Source organism: Trachypithecus francoisi, unplaced genomic scaffold, assembly GCF_009764315.1.
Source record: "Trachypithecus francoisi isolate TF-2019V2 unplaced genomic scaffold, Tfra_2.0 Lachesis_group21, whole genome shotgun sequence".
In the NCBI taxonomy this organism is placed as follows: Eukaryota; Metazoa; Chordata; class Mammalia; order Primates; family Cercopithecidae; genus Trachypithecus; species Trachypithecus francoisi.
In genome coordinates this window covers 18,401,586-18,423,148 of record NW_022681467.1, presented here as the reverse complement: position 1 = coordinate 18,423,148, position 21,563 = coordinate 18,401,586, and the positions used below count along the sequence as shown (strand labels likewise).

The 21,563-nt window shown below is 37.2% G+C and overlaps 1 protein-coding gene across 2 annotated transcripts in view; it reads left to right on the top strand.

The window, feature by feature from the left end:
• The window catches only part of PLCB1 (phospholipase C beta 1), a 763,475-nt gene that overhangs the window by 95,417 nt on the left and 646,495 nt on the right, over window positions 1–21,563 (top strand). The window lies entirely within an intron of this gene.

Sequence of the window (21,563 nt, the reverse complement as noted above, 5' to 3'; positions counted from 1 at the left end):
GTTGGGAACATTCAAAATCCTGTCTTACACATATTTGAAAATATATGTAATTTTTGACTACAATCATCCTACATTGCTATGGAACACTAGAACTCATTCCTTTCATCTAGCTGTAATTTTGTGTCCTTTAACAAATCCCCCCATGCGCCCTCCCTGCTACCCTTCTCAGCCTCTAGTAGCCACTATTCTACCCTACTTCTAAGAGATCAACATTCGTGGCTTCCATATGTGAATGAGAACAAGTAGTATTTATCTTTCTATTCCAGGAGAAGAGCAGGCTTTTTCCTGAATACATTGCTGTCCAATATTACTATAAAGCATAATACAAATGAATTATTAGAAAAATTAAATGAGAAAAACCCAGACATGCAAAATATTAAAAAATATTTAAAACATTTTTGAAAAAATTTAAATGATTATTAATTTAAATAGACTAAAATTGCTGTCTCAACTTGCTCTGTAAGTTCCCATATTTACTCTCAGTTTCTGTACTTATCTCCCTGTGAAATTTTAAAACAGCTTCGTTCATCATTCAAGTAGCACTGATCTAGATCTGCACAGTCCAATACTATAGCCACTACTCGCAGATGTTTAAAGTTAAATTTCAATTAGTTTAACTTAAATTCATTAAAAATTCAATTCCTCCATTGCATTAGCCACATTTCAGGTATTCAGTAGCCACATATGGCTAGTGATAACTATATTGGACATCACAGATATGGAACATTTCCATCATCGCAGAAAGTTTTATTGGACAGTACTGCTGTAGACCCTTGTTACTTACAGTGTGGTCCATGAGCCAGCAGTTCTTACTTCACATGAAAGCTTGCTAGAAATGAAGAATCTAAGCTGGATTCAGTGGTTCGTACTTGTAATCCCAGTACTTTGGGAGGCCAAGGCAGGGGGGTCGCTTGAGGCCAGGAGTTTGAGACCAGCCTGAGCAACATGGTGAGAGCCCATCTCAAAATAAAATAAAATAAAATAAAATAAATATAATATAATATAATATAATATAATATAATATTTAGCCAGATATGGGGACACACACTTGTAGTCCCAGCTACTTGGGAGGCTGAGGTGGGAGCATCACTTGAGCCCAGGAGTTTAAGCTGGCAGTGAGTCATGATCACATCACCACACTTCAGCCTGGGCAACAGAGTTGAGACTTTGTAGCAAAAACAAAACAAAACAAAACAAAACAAAACAAAACAAAACAAAAAAACCCTACAAAACAAAAAACGAAGTAGACCTAAACCTATTGAAACAGAATGTGCATTTTAATAAGTTTCTTAAATGATCCCTATGTACTTTAAAAGTAGAAGCCCTCCTCTGGGATGTTTCTAGGGCATTCTAAAGTCCAAATCTGATCAGACTATCCTACTAATACTTTTAAATTGACACATAATATGTGTACATATTTGGGATATATGTGGTTATGGGAGACACCTGATCTTTTGGTACATGCTTAGAATGTGTAATAATCAAATCAGGATATTTAGGATAACCATAACCTTCAACATGTATCTTTTTTATGTGTTTTGAAAACATTTCAAATCTACCTTAGCTATTTTGAAATAAACAATATATACAATGTATCATTGTTGAATGTAGTCCTACTATACCTACTGTGCTGTCCAACATTAGAATTTATTCCTTTTATCTAACTGTATGTTTGTACCCACCACTAATCTTTCCATCGCTTTCAAGACCAGCTCTATCTAAAATGGTAGGCATTAGCCACATGACTATTTCAGTTTAAGCTAATTAAACTTAATTTACATTAAGATTAATGTCAATTGAAGTTTAAAAATCATTTAAAAGTTCAAAAATTGTTTTCCCAGACCCCCAGTCACGTTTCAAGTACTCATTTGTCACATGTGACTGGTGGCTACTGAGTTGGACAGTGTAGATATGGAACATTTTCTTCACTGCAAAAAGTTTGATTGGACATTTTTGATTTAGACTCCAGTTTAACATCCAGAGATCTCATCATCTAGCAGAACTACCCCCTGCCTACCTCTCAAGCCTCCAAACCATGGTGTCCCTGGTTGGCCCTTGTCTCTAACACAAATAAGTTATGTAATTTAGTTCCTATGCACCATCACCCCCGTTGTTCGTTCACCTTGACCACTATTTTTCCATTCCCTTCTTTCCATTCACCTCCCCGTAATCTTCAACTAGTCTCTGTGTCATAATTTACCTCATGGTCAGCTGCTCCAGAAAGCTTTTCTAGAAGCCATCCCATACTCCAACCCTGCCACGATTTGGATTGTCCCCTTTCATTTCTTAGATAGAGGCCTTTGTATGCATGTATTGCATGCTTTTGCTGTTGATTTATTCTCCGTTTAGATCAGCATTTCTCAGCCTCAGCACTATTGATATTTGGGGCCAGATAAGATAACTCCTTCTTCAGAAAGTAGACAGCTGTCTTGTGTGTGGTAAAATGTTTAGTCTCATTGTTGACCTCTACTCACTGAATGTCAGTAAGCTCCCCAGTTGTGACCATCAGAAATATATCCGCATATTGTCAAATGTTCCCTGGGGGGCAAAATCACCAATGCATAAGAACCACTACCTTAGACCTATCTGTTCTCTAAGGAGAGCCTCTTGAAGTCTGTGAGACACCTCAAACCACAGCATGGTACATAAGTACTGCACACAATTGGCACTATGTTGGTATACGTGCTGAATGAATGATTAGGAAATCTGTCGTCAGCAGGTGTTTCCCTTCTTTTTCCTTACATCCTTTGTTTCTTCTTTCTTTCATTCTGCTTCTTTGCACAGTAAGCAACACATTCCCAAGTCTAATTCTATTTCTTGAGTGAACCCACTGGCTAAACAGGAGAGCCCTGTAGGGCAGTCGTTGATCGTGTGTCTCCCGTGGCCAGTTGATTTGGTTGGCTGATCCACAGCAGAAGGATAGACTGAATTATCAACCTCTTAAACTGAAGACTGGGACTGGGAATGAATCGGACGTAACAGCCTCCCTGTGATGCTTAGTTTTATTAGCTATTTTATATATACTGTATATATGTATGTAAAATAGCTGTATCTTATGTAACTATTTTATATAGCTTTTAGCTATGGGTCAGAGTTGCCAATCTGTCAGCTTTTCAGCCAGCCGTCAACACAGGGTTTCCGAATTTGGAAGAAACCTAAAAGATTATGCATTCCAGCAGGGCTTGGTGGTGTGCATCTGTAGTCCCCCCTATTCAGGAGGCTAGGGCAGGAAAATTGCTTCAGCCCAGGAGTTCAAGGCTGTAGTGCACCATCATGGTGCCTGTGAAAACTACAGCACTCCAGGCTGTCCAACATAGCAAGAGCACATCTCTTTAAAAAAGGGAGCGCGCGTGAGAGAGAAAAGATCATACTTTCAGACTCCTCATTTTATCTACATCTGGACACTTTCCTTAGGTCCTACTCCAGCCATCATTAGCATCTTAAGATAAACATAGAATTTTGAGGTTCCCTCATTTATAACCAATCAAATGCAAAGTTATAAGACAGTGACATTCTTGATATGAAAGCTCTAAGCTCTGATGTCTGCTGCTCTGCTCTTCACTAGTAAGTTCCCTGGCACTAGAGCAATGTTGTAGGATGGTGACCTATTTTAGCTCCACCAAATTTCTCGAGCCAAGTAGAGAAGAACTGGAAGTTCTCTGCTGACCAGGCCTGCAACAGCTTTGGAGTCTCTCATTTGTTTTGCTCTTCTTCTGTCTAGAATCCTTTCAGAAGCCTGATCCCCCACTTCATGCATTCTGAAAGTCTGGGCCTTATACTATTTGTCCTCCTTGCTGGGTACCATTTCTGCCTAGTGGTGCCTGATATGTCTTTATATACCTAGTTCTAATTGTCCTAATACTGGCATTCTCTTGTTTTGGACTGGAGGAAAGATGGTTAAGTCCTCTCTCCTTTCTTGATTTAGCACTTCTTGCAATGTTTTTCTAGATTTGACCTACCTTTAGTCTCTGCAGGCATGGTCCAATACCTTTCTAGCAGCTGGTGCTGGCATTGCAATGTGCATCTGCCACTATTCTATGGGCTGGGCTCTAAGTAGAAATATGTATACATTTTTTCACTGCAAAGTGTCAGCTCCCTCTCTCACTCCAGGAGATGCTTGCCTCAGCCCTGTCACACTCTTGGTCCTAGGCAGCTTTCAGCTTCCTCTGTAACTCAACCACATGACCAGTTAGATGGATTGAGAGGATGACCACCAAATCACCTAGGATCCTACTAATCACAAAACCATGAAGCTTTGTTACAGCCATTTATTCAATCCCATCAAATATTTATCAAATACCCGCTCTGGGATAGCTCCAGTGGGTACAGTAAGATGTCATATTCATCAAGCTGCTGGTCATCTAATGGGAATAATAATGAAACAAAGACATGATTATTGTACAGTGAGAAATGGATGTACAAAGGGATATGGAACACACATAATGGGGAAATCAGAGAAAGCATATAAGAATGAATCCTGTTTAGTAACAGTGTACTGTATGCCAGCCAAGGTGCTTATAATTTCTATATAGTTTACACGCTGTTTAAAGTCTCATAACCACTTGGTGAGGTGGACAGGCATTCAAAAATAGTGGAAACCCTCTTTAGAAATTGATACTTGGTTGAGGTGATTATTTTTTTCTTTCCTTTACCTTTTCTTGAAATGTAAAATGCAGTTAAAAAGGTACACTGTTCTAAATAGTATAGCTCAATGAGTTTTTACAAGATGAGCACATCCCTGTAACCAGCAGTCTGATAACCACATTAAGAAACAGGACATTTCTTGCATCCTAGAGGTCCTCGCATCCCCTTGACTGTACCCTCTTCCTGCCACCCTGCTCCCTTCCTGAATTCTGCTGCCTCTCTACCCAAGCCTAATCTCCTGGCTTTAACAGCATAGATAAACTGTGCCTGTTTTATTCGTTACATCAATGAAACATACTCATCTGCTCTTTCTGTGTGTATGTCCACAGTTTTTCACTCAACATGGTGTTTGTGTAAAATTCATCCCACATTGTGGCATGCAATTGTAATTCTCATTGCTGTATAATATTCCATTGTGTGGATGCTCCATTTATCCATTCTACTGTTACGGGTAGTTGGATAGTTTCATTTTTGGATCATAGTTCCTAGCGTTGCTATGGGTATTCTAGTGTTCATATTTTCTTGCACACATGTAAAAATTCCTGCTTGGTATGTGTCTTAGAGTGAAACTGCTGAGTTATAGGCATTTTTGGGATTGAAGGTGGAATGGGAAAGAGACGTACACAATCAGCTCACGAGCTGCCGACACTGCTGGTAAAAGGGAATGCCTATATCCAGCTTTAATAGATACTGCCAAATGGTTTTCCAAAACGGTTTACAAGTGTTGAGTTTTGAAGAGCATGCAGGAGTTAACCAGAAGGTTAAAGTAATAATAATAATAATAATGATAACAACATCACTAATAAAAGGGAGCAGGGTGGAGTTACAGAAATAGCGTTACAGAAATATGCAGTGTATGATTGTCAAATTTGGTTGTTACTGGTTAGCTGGGTGCATGAATTTGCAATCCTGTCATGTGTTCATTTTGCTTATTCTCCCCTGAAATTTCCAGCCACTAATGGAATGTAACACTTTACCCTTTTTGAACTTCTTCCTTCTCAATGCAGTACCACATTAAAGGTCAACTGTGAAATTTCCACATCCTATTAAATACTATTCCTAGAGCTGCATATAATATTTCAGAATGCTACTTCTGTTCCAAGACATACACATACTTTAGTGAACATGAAATTCTGTGTTTGAATATCCAGATTTTTTTTTTTTTGCCTCTATTGTCTTTGCTTTGACTTTGTGGATTTGGCAATGGTTGATAAATTGTTTTAGAGTAGAAGATCACTAGATTAAAAACAGTATTTAACTAAAAATAGACCTCTTGGCTGATTATCAGTGTCTCAAGAGACAGTGTGAGTGAATTTTTTTTTTTGCCATGATGCTAAGTATCACCCAGAATATAATGCTCACTGGCTTAACCCCTTTTGTTTTTTATATTATGTTTAGAATGTATATGTCTCTTCATAAAAATCCAATTTGAGGGGTTCAGAATCACATAGTGAATATGCCTGATGAGTAGGGATTTTTCAATAATGATTTTTACATGTTATTTCTCCTCAAAGATAACAACAGAGCATCATGTTGCCTAAATTCATGTAACTTCCTTCTAGGTTAAAGTGTTTATTGGACATTTCTGAATATATGCACCATATGTGGTTATCTTTCAGAGTATGTGTCTAAGATATTATTCAGAGCCTTTTCCAACCATTTAGAGATACATGTGGAGCTTAGAGAGAATAAAAATATAAAGTGCATTATTTACTAGTAAATCACATAAAATATTCCATTTCTAAAACATGTTGCAGAATTATTCTACTGGGTAATTAAGATTGAAGTTGTCCTTAGATAATAGCTACAGTACAATAAAAATACCACATAATAGAGATTGATTCTAAAATGTAAGAATGTTTTATTGTTGGAAAATATATCCAGATAATTATTACTTCTACAGATAAAAAGAGGAAAGCCACATGATCATACTGACAAAGAGATGTGATAAAATTCTACTTCTAATAATTTTGAAAATCTCCTACAAATTAGAAATAGTAAGATGCTATCACAGACCAACAACATCATACATGATAGCAACATTCTTGGGCATGTCTCTAAATTGAGAAAGAGCCAAAGTGATTCACCGATATCCCTATTATTGAACACTGCTTAATAAAAGGAATTAAGCATTATAAATATCAGAAAGGTCATTTTATAATTTGCATATGACATGATTGTCTACCCTGAAAAAACAAGATCAACTAAAATATTAATCCCAATGAAGAGTTCAACAAGGATATTATTTCTAAAATACTTTTATAAAATGAGAAGGCTTTTTATGTCCAGTAATCAAAAGTTAGTGAAGTTGGCCAGGCACGGTGGCTCAAGCCTGTAATCCCAGCACTTTGGGAGGCCGAGACGGGCGGATCACGAGGTCAGGAGATCTAGACCATCCTGGCTAACACGGTGAAACCCCGTCTCTACTAAAAAATACAAAAAACTAGCCGGGGGAGGTGGCGGGCGCCTGTAGTCCCAGCTACTCGGGAGGCTGAGGCAGGAGAATGGCGTAAACCCGGGAGGCGGAGCTTGCAGTGAGCTGAGATCCGGCCACTGCACTCCAGCCTGGGCGACAGAGCGAGACTCCGTCTCAAAAAAAAAAAAAAAAAAAAAAGTTAGTGAAGCTGACATTCAAAATCTCAACCTCAAATATAAAAGACCCACATTTTAAAAAGAGCTTAAGGAGTGTTAGGATTATTGTATTAAATTAAAACTCTCAAGGCAATCCAAAGTAGTTTTAAATAAATAGAAGCACTATATTTCTGGAAGGAATAATATTTTAAAGATACATGTTGTTTCCAAATCAAATTACTGCAGATTCAGTTAAAGTTAGGAAGGTATTTTTCAAACTTGGAAAATGACTCAAGTTAATTTGAAAATTTTTTGAAGCAACTACTAAAAAATGCTGAGGGAACTATGCCAACCAAAATTTCAAATATAGTGTAAGACAACTAATATAGCACTTTATTGATGAGGAAATCCATCAGCATAAGAGAATAGAAAGTTCATAAATACACTAATTACTGTAGAAAAATAACACAGGCACAGTGACTCACACCTGTAATCCCAGTAATTTAGGAGACTGAGATAAGAGGATGGCTTGAGGCCAGGAGTTTGAAATCAGCTCGGATAACACAGTGAGACCCCTGTCTTTACAAACAATTCCAAAAATTAGCTCTGGGTAGTGGTGCCTGCCTGCAGTTTTAGCTGCTCAAGAGGCTAAGGTGGGAGGATCGCTTGAGCCCAGGAGGTTGCAGTAAACTATAATCTCACAACTACACTCTGGCTTGGGTAACAGAACAAGACCCCATCTCAAAATATTAATTAATTAATTAATATAAATGAAGATACTAAATCAATTGGGTAACACAGGATTATTCAATGCGAGGCAGAAACTACAAAAGGAAAGTAAAGACAAACTTGATAGCACCATTATTTAAAAATACTTCTACACAAAATAATTCACAAATGCCAAGTCCAAACGAAACAAACTGGAATATTTTTGCAAAATAGATGACATTTTAGAAACTTTAAATCCTTATTCTGTACTAGCCTTTATAAATTAAAGAGTAATAGAAATATGGGTAAAGGATACGAATGGGCAAGTAAACCTCCCAAAAAGAAAGAAAGAAATGCAAACATAAATAGATATGAGAAAATTATTGATTTCAGCAATAATCAAAGAAATACATACTATAACAGTAATTATTTTCACCCATAAAATTTCCCTTGTTTTCAAAACTAAAAGTTCCAGTGGTTGACAATGGGGAGGTAAAATACCACTCTAAGGTATTTTGCAGATAATTTACATTGCTTCAGCTTTTCTGGTAGCCTTTGGCATATTTGTCACAAGCATTGAAGTTCTCAAGCCCTTTAATTCAACAATTTTATTTTTAATGCATTAGTCTAAGGAAATTATAATGAAAGCAGGCAGATATTACAAGGAAATTCATTGTAGTACTGATCAATAGTATAACAAATTGAAACATAAACTGTAAGTATTCAGCCAAAGGAATAAATTAAATAATCATGATATATGTCAATAGTGGAATCGTAGGCAGACATTAAGAAAGCTGTTACCAAATTAAATAATACATAAATATATTTATGCTCTAGTGTCAAGGGAAATATGCAGATTCCAAAGGAAAATGAACAATAAGATCTTATTTTTTAAAAAGAAAAAATGCCCAGAAGTCATAAGGACATGCACCAAAATAACAGTGGTTTTCTCTAACTGGTGTGATTATAAATGATTTTAATTTACTTGCTTGTACTTGCCTCACGTTTGCAAATGTCTTTCTATAGCACGCATATATTACTTTTATAACTTATCATGATAAAAATCGTATTTCATTGTATTTTACAAGAGACGTTTTGTTTTCTAAAATCAGAAAACAAATGAAATAATTAGAACTATATCTTGATTCAGAGTTTAAAGGAGAAATCTCCATTTACTGGTTTCCCCATTACTACTTAATTGGCTAATCTAGTTTTTCATTTACTGTGATGTAGACACAAATAGAATCTGCAATATAATCAGGCACCAACCGTGGGATTAATTAGCTAACTAATTACGTAAATGGGATCCCAGTTTTAACAGCCATACCTCTGCAAAAATTGTCTTTTTCTTTGCAAAAGCAACGAAGTACCAACTTTTAAAAATTAATCCTGCCAACTTCTTATAAAAAGACTGTGTAATGTCTTGGTGAAAGATTTAGGATATAAAAGTTAAAGATGGCCTTTGAAAGACGGACAGATTTGAATTTAATATTTGACTCTTTTCTAAGAATTTAAAATTATTCTCAAAGAAGAAAATGAATGGTCTGAAGCTCAACGAAATCTTTTCCATGTGAGTTATGCACTCATGGTAACCCTGTAGGAGTTAGAGAGGTGAATAAATTGAATGAGTAATGATTTGTACTCTTAAATTTACTGGAAGGAGAGGTGGCTTGGAGGGTGTTGGTGGGAATAGCCAAGGTATGACTGTGATTTCAGGCAAGATAATTTGAGGAGCTGGCAAGTTACCTGGGTGGAAGTATCCAGCAGGCATTGGGAATATGTAATTGGCTCATGAATCAGACATGTCAGTGGAGATGATACTCATATAGGAGTCAGTTACCTAAAAGTGACAGCTAAACCTTATGAAGACAATGAATTCCCGGTTAGTGCAGAGTTCCAAACTTTTTGCACAGTTCTAAACCCAGGGGATGCGCTTCTCATTCTCTTATTTGGAGTTATGCTCCAGGGCTTATCACTCACATAAACTACATTATGAACAATGCTGTTTCCATCTCTCTATCTGCCAGGTGGCACAAACTAGATGAGGTCTCTCAGAAGAGCTAGACAGAAGTACAAGGACTCACCTTTATATGTACAAAGTGAAGAACAAGACAATATGTACAATGACTCATATCAATATATGCGGGATGAAAGGGGAAAAAGAGGTCAGTTAATTGGTTTTTTAGAAAGGATGACATAGGATAGGCTCAAGGAAAATGAAAAGGAAAATTGCGGGAAGTGTTTGACCTGTGGTTTCAAATGTTATAGACAGACCTGAGGCAATGAGAACTGAGACAAGCCACTGGGCCTAAAAGTAGATAGAAATGGGTAATCTTGGAGATGGTGGAGTCCATTGAGTAAATTGGGGTGGGGGGGGGTGGGGGAAAGACATCAGACCCTGAGAAGCAGAAGCTAAGGCCTGGGGAGGAATGGAAGACTATGGACTTAGAGTGTGGCATCATTGATTGAAGGACTTTTATTTATATTTAGGGAGACTAGAGCATGTCTTTAGGTAGAGCAAAAGGAAGCGGGAGAGAGGAGAACATTGAAATACAGGAAAAAGAGGGGATGGTTGAGTAAACAGAAAGAACCCTAAGTGAAAGCAGGAGGAGATTGGAGCAGTATTCCAGGACCAGGATGAGCCCTTGAAAAGAGAAGGAGCACCTATTTCTCAGAGCTAGGATGAGACTGAGGTGGACAAGGAACTAACGCCTTCCAGAACAGAAATATGTGGTCCAATGAGTCATTGAATGCAACTTAAAATCTAGTTGGAATGTGATGGATAAGGAGAGACCCGAAGTCATCAACAGGCCTTCTCATGAACTTTCAGTCATTAACCTTCCTATATGGTAAGGACAGAAGTGATGATTTATGCCATCTTAGGCAAGACAGTGCTAAGAATATGCTTTTGTTAAAGTCACCATCCAGTGTAAGGAATGGGCACCAGCTTAGTGATGTTTGCAAATAGGCCAGTGGTGGGTATGGATAAATTAGAGAGAGTACCAAATGCAGTTTGCAAAAGTGTTAAGTTTTGTCTTTAGTAAATTGCACGTAGTTTTACCAAATAGTGCTTCAGTGTTCTCTCTGTGTTTCCTGTTTCTGGTACTTAAAAAAAAAAAAAGTAAAGTCAATTCCTGTAGCTCTGAGATAAATCTCGAGAAAAAGAGTATTGAATAGAGTACTGAGTTTATTGGTTAACACTTAAGAAAGATACGATGCTTGATAGGAGATCCTTTTTATTAAACACAAAGAATAGCATTTTATTCTATGCCTTAGAATTTTGTGATAGAATTGGCAACAATTCAGTTCACAAAGAGCGATAGCACTGTAGTCACTAATGCACCGTAAAATGGGTTCTTTGTTGACGTTGATTTGGAGGCTGTGTTAAATATCCTGCCCACAGCTCTAAGGTTTTGGGTACAAATCTATAAAACGATTTCATATTTATGCTACTTCCTTTTAAGACGATAGGTAATTCCCAGTGATTTGCTTATAAATCAGTTATGGTTTACAAAGCAGACCAAGAGATGTTAAGATTTCTGAAAACAAATTATCCATAGTTTTCTAATAAACATACAACTGGGAAAAGACTTAATGATTACCTAGACTATGCCTCTGGTTTTTAAAATGAATTGTAATTACAACCATAATGTATGATTTTTTTTCCATGAAAAAAACAAAAGCTGTGTGAATGAGGTCAGTATCTCCTTCGATACCTCTCAGTCTCCCAAACAACCAACAGGTTAACTGTTATCAGTTTGCTGTGAAACCTTTCAAAATTTTCATGATATTGACACACACACACACACACACACACACACACACACACTTTTCTTAGTACGCATTATTTAATGTGTGTTCAATACATAGCATCCTTTTTCTTGCATTTTGCTTTTTATACTTAGTGATATATCTTAGAGATTTTTGCATATCAGTATGCCTCGAGCTACTTCACAATTTTTATTTGATGCACAGTATTTCATCACATGGATGCACCATCATTTTTTTCACTTTCTCCTTAAGTTGATATTTGGCTTGTTTTAATTTTTTTTTTTCTGTTACCGGTGATGCTGGAATGCGCACACCTCCTTGTGCATAGGTATTGGCTTTCTTTGGGATATAGGGATATAGGGAAACGTAAATGCATTTTACATTTTAAGTGGTTTTGCCAACTTATCCTTCAAGATGATAGTATAGCAGCCTTTTAATTTTAGAAATTAAGAAGGTTAAGAATGTAAGGCACAGAGATTTTATAGCTTGCCAAATAGCATAACAATTTAAGAACTAGAAATCAAATATCCTATTTCCCATATAGATTTCTAGTGCTACATCAATTTTTCCCCCAAATTTATAAAAGAAGAAAATAATGTATATAAAACTAGCCCCATGAAATTTTGCTTCATACTTCTCCTATCCTTTACCAACAATGCAAAACCAGTTCTGGTTGGTCATTTAAATCAATGAGTTGAATAAAAACAGAAGTATAATTGCCAAATTATGGGTTATGGGATACTATTACGAACACAAGATTCTTTACTTGTCTGTTTTAGGTTGTTTTTCTGGGTTGTGTGATCCTGTGATCACACACTTGCCAACATTTTCATGGTTGGGGTATTTCCTAATGCAATTTAATTTCTTCTGGTTTAGAATTTTATCAACAGCATCATCTTTATTTCTTCCCTTGATGTATTCCCAAATTTAAGAAAAACATGCATAGTGAGTTGATAAAAATAATGCAAGTTATCTACTTGAAAAATTAAGCCTCTACTTTCCAGGAAAGATAATTTTAATGGAGTTTGGGTTCATTCTGTATGAGTCCTTCTCTATCCTAATGTTATGTTGAATCACAATTGTCTGATGATCCTGGCTAAGGATTTGGTTAACCTCATTTTGGGTCCTCTTTCTCTCTTCACATGGAAGAGCACAGCACTTAAACTCTCGTGTTTGAGGACAGCTGGACCGGCATGGAGTGTATTTTGGGAAAACTATTATGTCTTTGTAGCCACTTAATGTCAGTTTGATGTTGAAGCAAAGTTATGTAGGAGTAAAAAAATACAAGAAGTGCAATGAAATATTAATCAGGCACTGAGCAGAGGCAAGGAACTGGGCTAGGCATTTTTATGTATGTTATCTAATCTATGCTCACAAGACTTACAACCCATGTTGTAAGTCTTGTTTTGTTTGATTTCCATATCAGGAAATGGAGGCTGAGAAAGAGAATAACACATCAACTAGTACATACAAAGGTTCCCTAGCTTTCCCTACTTCTTTCTACCACCCTGCCTCCCACCTCAGTAGAAATCAGTAAACCCTGGAGCAAAGAGAGCCTCTTGGAAGAAGTAGACTTGGAGCTAAGTCCCAAAAGGTGGCTGAGATTTAGATGATTGAAGGAGGAGGGACCCACATTTAAAGAGGGAGAGGAGTCTGTGTAAAGGCACAGATGAAGACAGGCATGGTACACACATGCTTTCACTGGGTTAATGTACACGAACAGAGCCCTGTTCAGCTGGCTTTGGGAAGTATAATTCTGGAGGATAAAGGGCATTGGCAAGAAACTTACTGGGGTCTTGTGATAAACAGCCATATATTAGGAGTCAGGAGCTAGAAGGACTCCCTGTGTCTCTCTAGAGAACTTAGTGTCTCTTCTTTGTCCCTTGACCTTCCTGCTACATGTTTTTGTTGTTGTTATTTTCATTTTTTTCTCTCTGCAGAATGGTTTATTTGCTCTACCTAGCGTGTGGTCACATCAGCTGCAGCAGAGATTCCAGTTACTAGCATCACTAGGCCTTAATGCCAGATTCTACAGGCCAGATGTCTATCCCTGGTCCAATCAGCTATGATGAGGATAATGCTTTCAAGTTCTCATTTGCCTCAGCCTGGGAGCAGGTTCTTTTATATCATGGCACAAGCAGCTCCTCTAAGAAGGCAACGATTAATATTTGAAGCACAAGGAACAGGAGAAGTGAGGGGGGTCAATATGGTCAGACTTACTATGGAGTATCTTAAAGGCTGCTTCAAAACCAGGTACTTGATCCTCTAATTGAGAGGGAAAGTTTGCAAGGGAAAGGGGTTTGGTACATGGCAAGTTGAAAGCGGGGAGAGACTGAGCACCAGAGGTGAGCTGAAAAGTAATGGTAAAAATAGAGGCCTAGGGATAAATTACTAGACTGAGAGAGAAAAGAGAGGAATGGCAATTGCTGAGGATGCAAGAAGCTACCTTCAAAGAAGGATAAGCAGGATTTATTGACGGGTTATAAAGGCAGCTTTTAGCTCCAGGGATAGGGACAAGGTTGTGTGGCTTTGGGACATAAAGAAAGGAGAAGGAGGAGGAACCTGAATGTCAGGAGAGACATAATGCTTCTGGTTTGGGAATATTGTCTCTGGATCAATTGTGCTATGGGAATAATGGCCGTAAGGCTACAAATGGGGTGTGCAGAGTGAATTGGATAAGATGTGAAGCTATGTTAATTGGAAGTTAATGAGATGAGAAGTGGGGAATTTTGGAGAAAAACAGAAAGTCAGTGGCCAGTAACCTTAAATCTAAATTTGCATCATTGCGGACGTGCTATCTGTGGGTTTGTGATAGGATTTCACTCAGCTTCTGGGTGGGTAGGTCATATTATCAGGTGGTAAAACAGTTGAAAAATATCATGAGCTAAGATAAAGTTTTGGTGCTTTTTTTTTGCTGAAGCACAGTAATAGCAGATAAATTCTGTTCAGTAGGGAAAACTGTAGAAGCAAGCCCAACACTTCTGTGGATAAGACTGATTCTGGAACCTGCTTTAAAGCTTGTGCCAGGCAAATGGCCGGTGATTCCCAATGCTTGCCTTAGACTACGAATGCAAACAGGAAAAGGTTAATTTTCTAACACAAACCTAAATATTTCCTTCTTGTGCTAATAGGACCTAGCCATTCTGTAATGCAGGCAACATAGGTCTGAAAGAATGGTTGTATTTTGGCCAAACCACGAACTTCTTTTTGAGACCCTGCCAGTTCCTGGTGGAAGCCAGGAAATATATTTTTAGGCCTCTATAACTCCGGCTAAGGGAACTATGTACCTCCTAATGGTTGTCATCCAATTGATATAAATAGAGCCTTTAAAGAGACACACCATATGCTTTGTGGTGCTTACTTTATTTAACTCCAGATCTGATTTACAAGCACTTAAATTCCTAAAAACCACTCTATTTTGTTCATTAAGAATATACAATGCACATAGGAATGCTTTGTAACTTGGCTGTGGAATCAGAGATCAAGAGTATTTTCCTCCCCAAAACTTGTGATAAGGTCAAATGCTAAAGGCCTATAGTAATTGTTTTTAGCTGTTCTCTTAGAATTGAAAACAAATGTTTTCTAATACCACCAAAGTAGTGTGGTGTTAGTAATGAATCTGTATGGCATAATTTCGGTTTCCTCATAATTTTTATGCATGACCTCAAAATTAAATGCGGTTCTCTAATTTTTGAATAATTAAAAGAATAGGTTTTTACTAGTTAAGATCAGATTTATACTCTTTTGTACCAGAGAATTCTGATACAATCATGGTGAAAATTAATCATGGTGAAAATTAATGTAACAAAGTCATACTGACATTTACTTTAGATCAGTGTAAAGATATGCTACATGCCCACTGGAATGTCAAAAACTGAGTGACTGGCAATACCAAATTTGGTAAAGATGTAGATAATGAGAACTCTAGTGCATTGCTGGTTAGCAGTGTAAATTGGTTACTACCATTTTGGAAAACTATTAGTGTTTATTAGTGCCCTACATATATCTACTGTATCAGTCTAAGGTAAATGATCATATGTGTCCACTGGAAGACGGTGACAAGAATAATCATACATTTGTATTTGTAATAGCCCCAAACTGCGAACAATGCAATTATTTATCAACAATAGTATAGATAAACCAATTGTAGTACATTCGCAAAATAGAACACTATTCAGCAATAAAAAGAATGAACTATTAACCCATGCTACAACATGGATAAAATTTCAGAAATGTCATGTTAAATGGAAGAAATAGGACACAGAAGAGAAATATGATTCCTTGTATGTGAAATTCAAGAAAGGCAAAACTAATTGAAGCTGATAGACATCAGAAGAGTAACCCACTCTCTTCCTGGGGAGGGTTTTACCAGAAAAGGGGTGCCTGATAATTTTGGAGTTGTCTAAGTGGTGCTTTCATGAGTGCATACATATGCAAACATTCATCCCACTGTGCACGAAGGTTCGATACTTCTCCATGTATGTGCTATTCCCCAGTAAAAGTATGAAATATGTATTTTATACCTCAAAATGTTTCACAACGCATTATTTTCTCCTTTCCAATTCCACAGAGAAGGGAGAGGCTAAGTCTAGTACAAAAGGTTGGTCCTGGGCCAAACTGGGGAGGAGATGATGCAATGGAAGTATCCAGGCAAATACAGAGGGATTTTAACTTGTCGGTGTTTATTGCAAAAAAGGAAATTTGCTCTATTGTGAGAAAAGTAAAATAGTAAAATAGTATGGCTTAGGAGAGGTTCTATTTTTGGGGGGGTATGTATGTTTTTTTATATTTTATATCATATCTAATCAGATACATTGAAGAATAAAAAATTTATTTTAATTTTAAGCAGAGTTTTTACTTTTAAAATTTTTATATCTTTATAAATATATGCCCACTCTTGTAAATAGAGCCTTATGCATGCTTGTGAAGCATTTTGGTGCAACCTTTTGAAAAAATGTTTTCCCTGTTTCTTCTACATCTTTTACTTTACCTCTCTATTGTCACAACCTATGTGTGTCCTACTTAATATTTAAGCTCATACAATAAGGCATACTTATCATATAAATATGTATGTATGGGTGTATATGTGTACACCTACATGTATTAACATTCATAGATAAATACAGCTTTATTTATCTTTTTGCTATAAAAATGATATTGTAGTATACAAACTTCCCTGCATTTTGCTTTTATTCACCCAGTAAAGCTTCATGGAAATTCCTGCAAGTCAACTTGTATGTTATGGCAGTCCAGTAGTACATGCTGTAGATGTAGCATAATTTACTCAAACAGTTCTTTGTTTATAGGTTTTGGTTGGACAAGGTCTTTTGTGTACTGCAGTGAGAAAGCTTTGGCCTCAGAAGTAGCAATCAGTGTTTGTCACTTAAATGGTCTGAGCCCATGTCTCCTCATCCATCAAAGGGAGATAAATTTATACTTGGCCACTCACAACATAGAGCAATTATAAGAATCAAAAAGACTATATATAAGAGTCTATGTGTTTGGCATGATGGAAAGAACATTGCCATGGTTAACTATCAAATTCACTTGTGTTTAGTACTTGCTGTAGGTGAGGCACTGTCCTAAGTTCTCTTCATGTATTTATTTAATATTTACAATAACGAAATGTGATACTGTGTAGTATTATCCTTAACTTTTTCCAAATGAGGGAATTAAGAAAAAATTGAAGTAATTTTCACAAAATCAGCAGGAGACCTCAGATTCAAATCCTGAATTTTCCATTTGACTGTCTGTGATTTTATCTACCATGCAATATTACTTCACAAATATGATGTTCACTGTACCTTTTATTTTGTACATGAGCATTCATTGGTAACATGAAATAGGGTGGTTTACAGGAGAATGATCTAATTACATTGTCAATCATAAACAATACTAAAATTTAAAACACAAAAGACATGCATCAGATAGCTATTTTTGTGCAAAAGCCATACCAAAATATAGTGACTTGAAATTACAACTACATATTTAGGCTCTGATTCTGTGATCATCTGGTCAGGGCTTAGCAGCAGGGTTCTTCTGTTTCATCTGGGCTCATGCAAGCATCTGTGATAAGCTGCTGAGTCAACTAGGCTGCTTTGCTCTGAAGATTGACTTCAGCTAGGAAAATAGGGGCAATTGAGCCATGAAGTGCTTATCCTGCAGCAGGCCTTTTCAGGCGTCTGCACATGTAGGGTTATGGTTTCAAGAAAGAATGCAGAAACATACAAGAATTCTTGAGGCCTATGGTTACAACTGACACAGTGTGGCTTCCACCACCTTTTCTGTTAAAGCGTGTCACAAAGTGATCTCAGATTCAACCACTTGTTGGGAATTGCTACCAAGACACATAGGAAAGGCAAAGACAGAGGGCGAGGAATAATTGCAGCTATTTAATTCAGTGTAGGAAGCAAAGCAAAATAAATTTTCTTACTACTTTATTTAATTCATCCCATAGAGCTCTGACACTGATTTTTTTTATTATTACTGTGTAAGTATATGTGTGCATATGTGTTTCTGCTGAGAATACCTTCTATATAGTTTTTATCTTTTAGTTTGCAAATGGCTGATTTTCTTTTCTTGGAGAATTTTTTTCTGAGATAAGGATTTGCTTCCTCTGAATGACTAAGCTGAACTGAATTTCTCTACTCTTTAGAGCTACCCTCATGCTACTGAAGTCCTTATGTCTGCAATGATTTTAATCTCTATTTCTCAGGTAGCTAGAGGACAGGATATTATGTTGTGGTTTTCCACAGCAGCAGGTCTGTTTGGCTAGATAATCAAGATATCAAAACTAATTCTTTAATGCAGATGGCTTACAATACTTGTGAATTGCATTTTCCAAGGAGCACTGTCATACTTTTCAATATTACTACACTTCCTATACCTTCAGCATCCTCTCTCAATACTATCAGTTCCCAAAACCCTTGCCCTATTGTGCCAAGAAAAGACATTTATCAGATGAGTAAACTGAGGCACAGGAAATAGCTATCAATTTCATAAAGGGTTCATCACCTGAGATGCATGGGTTTCTTATTTCTTGGCCCTCAGCCATATGAATTATCCTATTTGATTTTCAGATTATTCCAGGTTTTTCTTTTTTTCTTTATACAGCTTAAAATGACATATTCTCTAACTTATTCATTCAACATAACATTTCTTCTTAAAGGCCTAGTGACATGGAAATGAGGATATGAGGATATCTTTAGAAATCATTAGAAATTTTAAATGGTTAAATGAAGGAACTTTAGAAAACCATCTTAAATTAGGATCTTAGTGAATGTTGCTCTATTTTTTTTATTCATATACAGTAAATGAAAAGATGGATTTAAGAATTGGCCAAGCTAAGATTCAAATTCCAGTGCCACCATTTATAAATAACGTGGGCGAACTTAGACAATTTAATACAACACACACACACACACACACACACACACACACACTTTTACCTAATATCTGGAACATAGTAGTAAATGCTCAATTTTTTTTATTAGTATTATTAATCTCAAAAACAAGGGGCAGCATAGGAAATGACCTTCGCAAGTCAGATCAGGAGTGGTGACTAAATGACAAAGGACCACTTGTGCAGATGTCCTTGTATGTCTTCATCTTAGCTTTAGGGTTTTCTTTCAAGTGTCCAGATTGCCCCTGTATTACCCTTGGGTAAGAGCCAATGAGATAATCCATACAGAATTCCTAGGGCAGGGTCTGGAAGGAGTAAGTGCTGTATAAAATTATCTTTCTTCTTCTTTCACTTCCTCTCTTTCTTGGGGCTGACCAACTCATAAACTAGTCCTCTGTCCTGGATTGGGTTCCCCAGAAACGGACCTTGAAATGAGGATTAGGTGATGTTTTAGGGAAGCATCTCAGGAGAGACTGGCAAAGGAGCAGGCCAAAGAAGGGAAAGAAGTCACATCTGGGTTCCATTTCAGGTGAAGTCCCAGCCTCTGCATGACCTCACAGAGTACTCTGGAACATAAATAGCACCTCAGAGTATGTCCTGCCTGGAGGCGAGGTAGCTTGGCTTTTACAGTCCTTCATCCATCTGTCACTGGCTATGGGCCCTCCTGGGTGGGCTATCGTCTCCCAAGCACTTCCAGCTCTCCATAGTGTTAGGGCAGTTGCAGTAACAAAAGAGGAATTTCTGAAGAAGGCTGCTACAGATACTGCCGCAGCATTATCTGCTGTTGCCACGCAGATTCCCATTTCCATTCTCAGCCTTCTGAAGATGTCTGCAGTTGGAAATAAAGCATGTAAAAGTTGGGAATGGGAGCACGGACCCTGCAAAAGGGACAGAGGTGGCGAATCTGGGTGGCAGCAACAGTATCTGCTATGTCCTCTTGGGTTTTATAGGCACCAGGAAAACACATCTCTTGTTAAAATGGTGGCCTTCTGATGGGAAGGGCAAGTCTACTACTGAGGTCAAAATCATGTGTTATTTTTGTAAGCAGCTACTAAAGCAGTATCAGTCCAGATAAATGAGTCCATCTTTGAAGACCAAATACCCAAAAGATCTGCTTCCACCTTCCCCAGTTAATCTTCTGCAATTCACAATCTGAATGTGGCTGTGAGTATTTGATTAGAGTATTAGTAGGTGAAGGAAGGTGGTATGCAAGAATCAGCTTTAATATTATCCCTGTAGAAGGGAATAATTGGTGATTAGTTTTTGGGCTATATAGGACTATTCCTCTTGAATGAATGGATAAGCTGAGAGATTTACTTCTAAAGAGGTATGGTCTTTTCATTTTAACTTGAGATTTTTAGGAAAGCGCAACTTAAAAAGAAAGCAAAGGAAGTTTCAGGAGATTTCAGAATTTAGAAGGAATTCTCAAATTCTCTTCTGTGGAACTGAAGTACTAAGACTTGCATGGATATTTCTGAAAATTGAAATGAAATATTTTGGTGGCATAAATCTTCAACTGTAGTTTTAAACTAAGGAAATGTAATAAAAAATCCAAGTGTTTGATTTACATGAGAAATAGAGTTATTTAAATAGAAGATTTGCAAAACACTGTTAGTGGTCTTTGACGTCTTTAAAAAGGCATTTGTATTTGTGGAAGGATGATCTATTTTAAGGTGTAATTATTTCTAATGTGCCTCATTTTGGGGTCTCTTGAGAGATTAGAAATTGCTAATAAGCTATTTTAAATATTTTCGAGGTAAGTTAATGAAACACATCATCCGTAATTCATGACTTGTTGTCATTCTCACATTATCCTTGTGTGGGTAAAGACCTGTCCATCATTGGAAGTAATTGGAAAGAAAACTTTGCCTGAAGCTACATGAGAACCGGAACCATTAAATCAGGAATGGTGGCAAGATTTCAAAATTAATTATGAAGGCTATTGAAATGATGTAGCATCCTTTAACTCTTATTTTGATCGACAGAAAGTGTCGTAGATGGACAACTCATTTTCCCTTTGCTCTGTGCTTCCTGGTGATTTTAGGTTACGTCCACTCTGAAATCTGAACTGTCGTCAAAGCCATATCTTCATGTCTATCTGTCTGAAGCAGCAAAGATGAGACAGTCTGTCACTGTGTGTGACCCCAGTGAGCACCATAACCAGAAGGCCCTGAGTCTCAATTTGTTTCTTTTGATTACTGACAGATCACTGTCTGTGCGATTTCTCTGATGTGACTGTTTGAGCATATTAGCTTTGCCCTCCCCTAATTATTCATGCTTCCAATATTACCCGTTCAAATTTATGACCATGAGGATGGTGGATTAGAAGCCTGAGGATCTGAGGCTCAAGCCTGCTGCCCAAGATTTACTGTCATTGTTTTAGGTGCAAAACATTAACAGGCAGGCCAAGTCACTTCAACTCCTGACTTACTACGTTTAGTAGAGAATCAGCTGAGGATGAGTACAT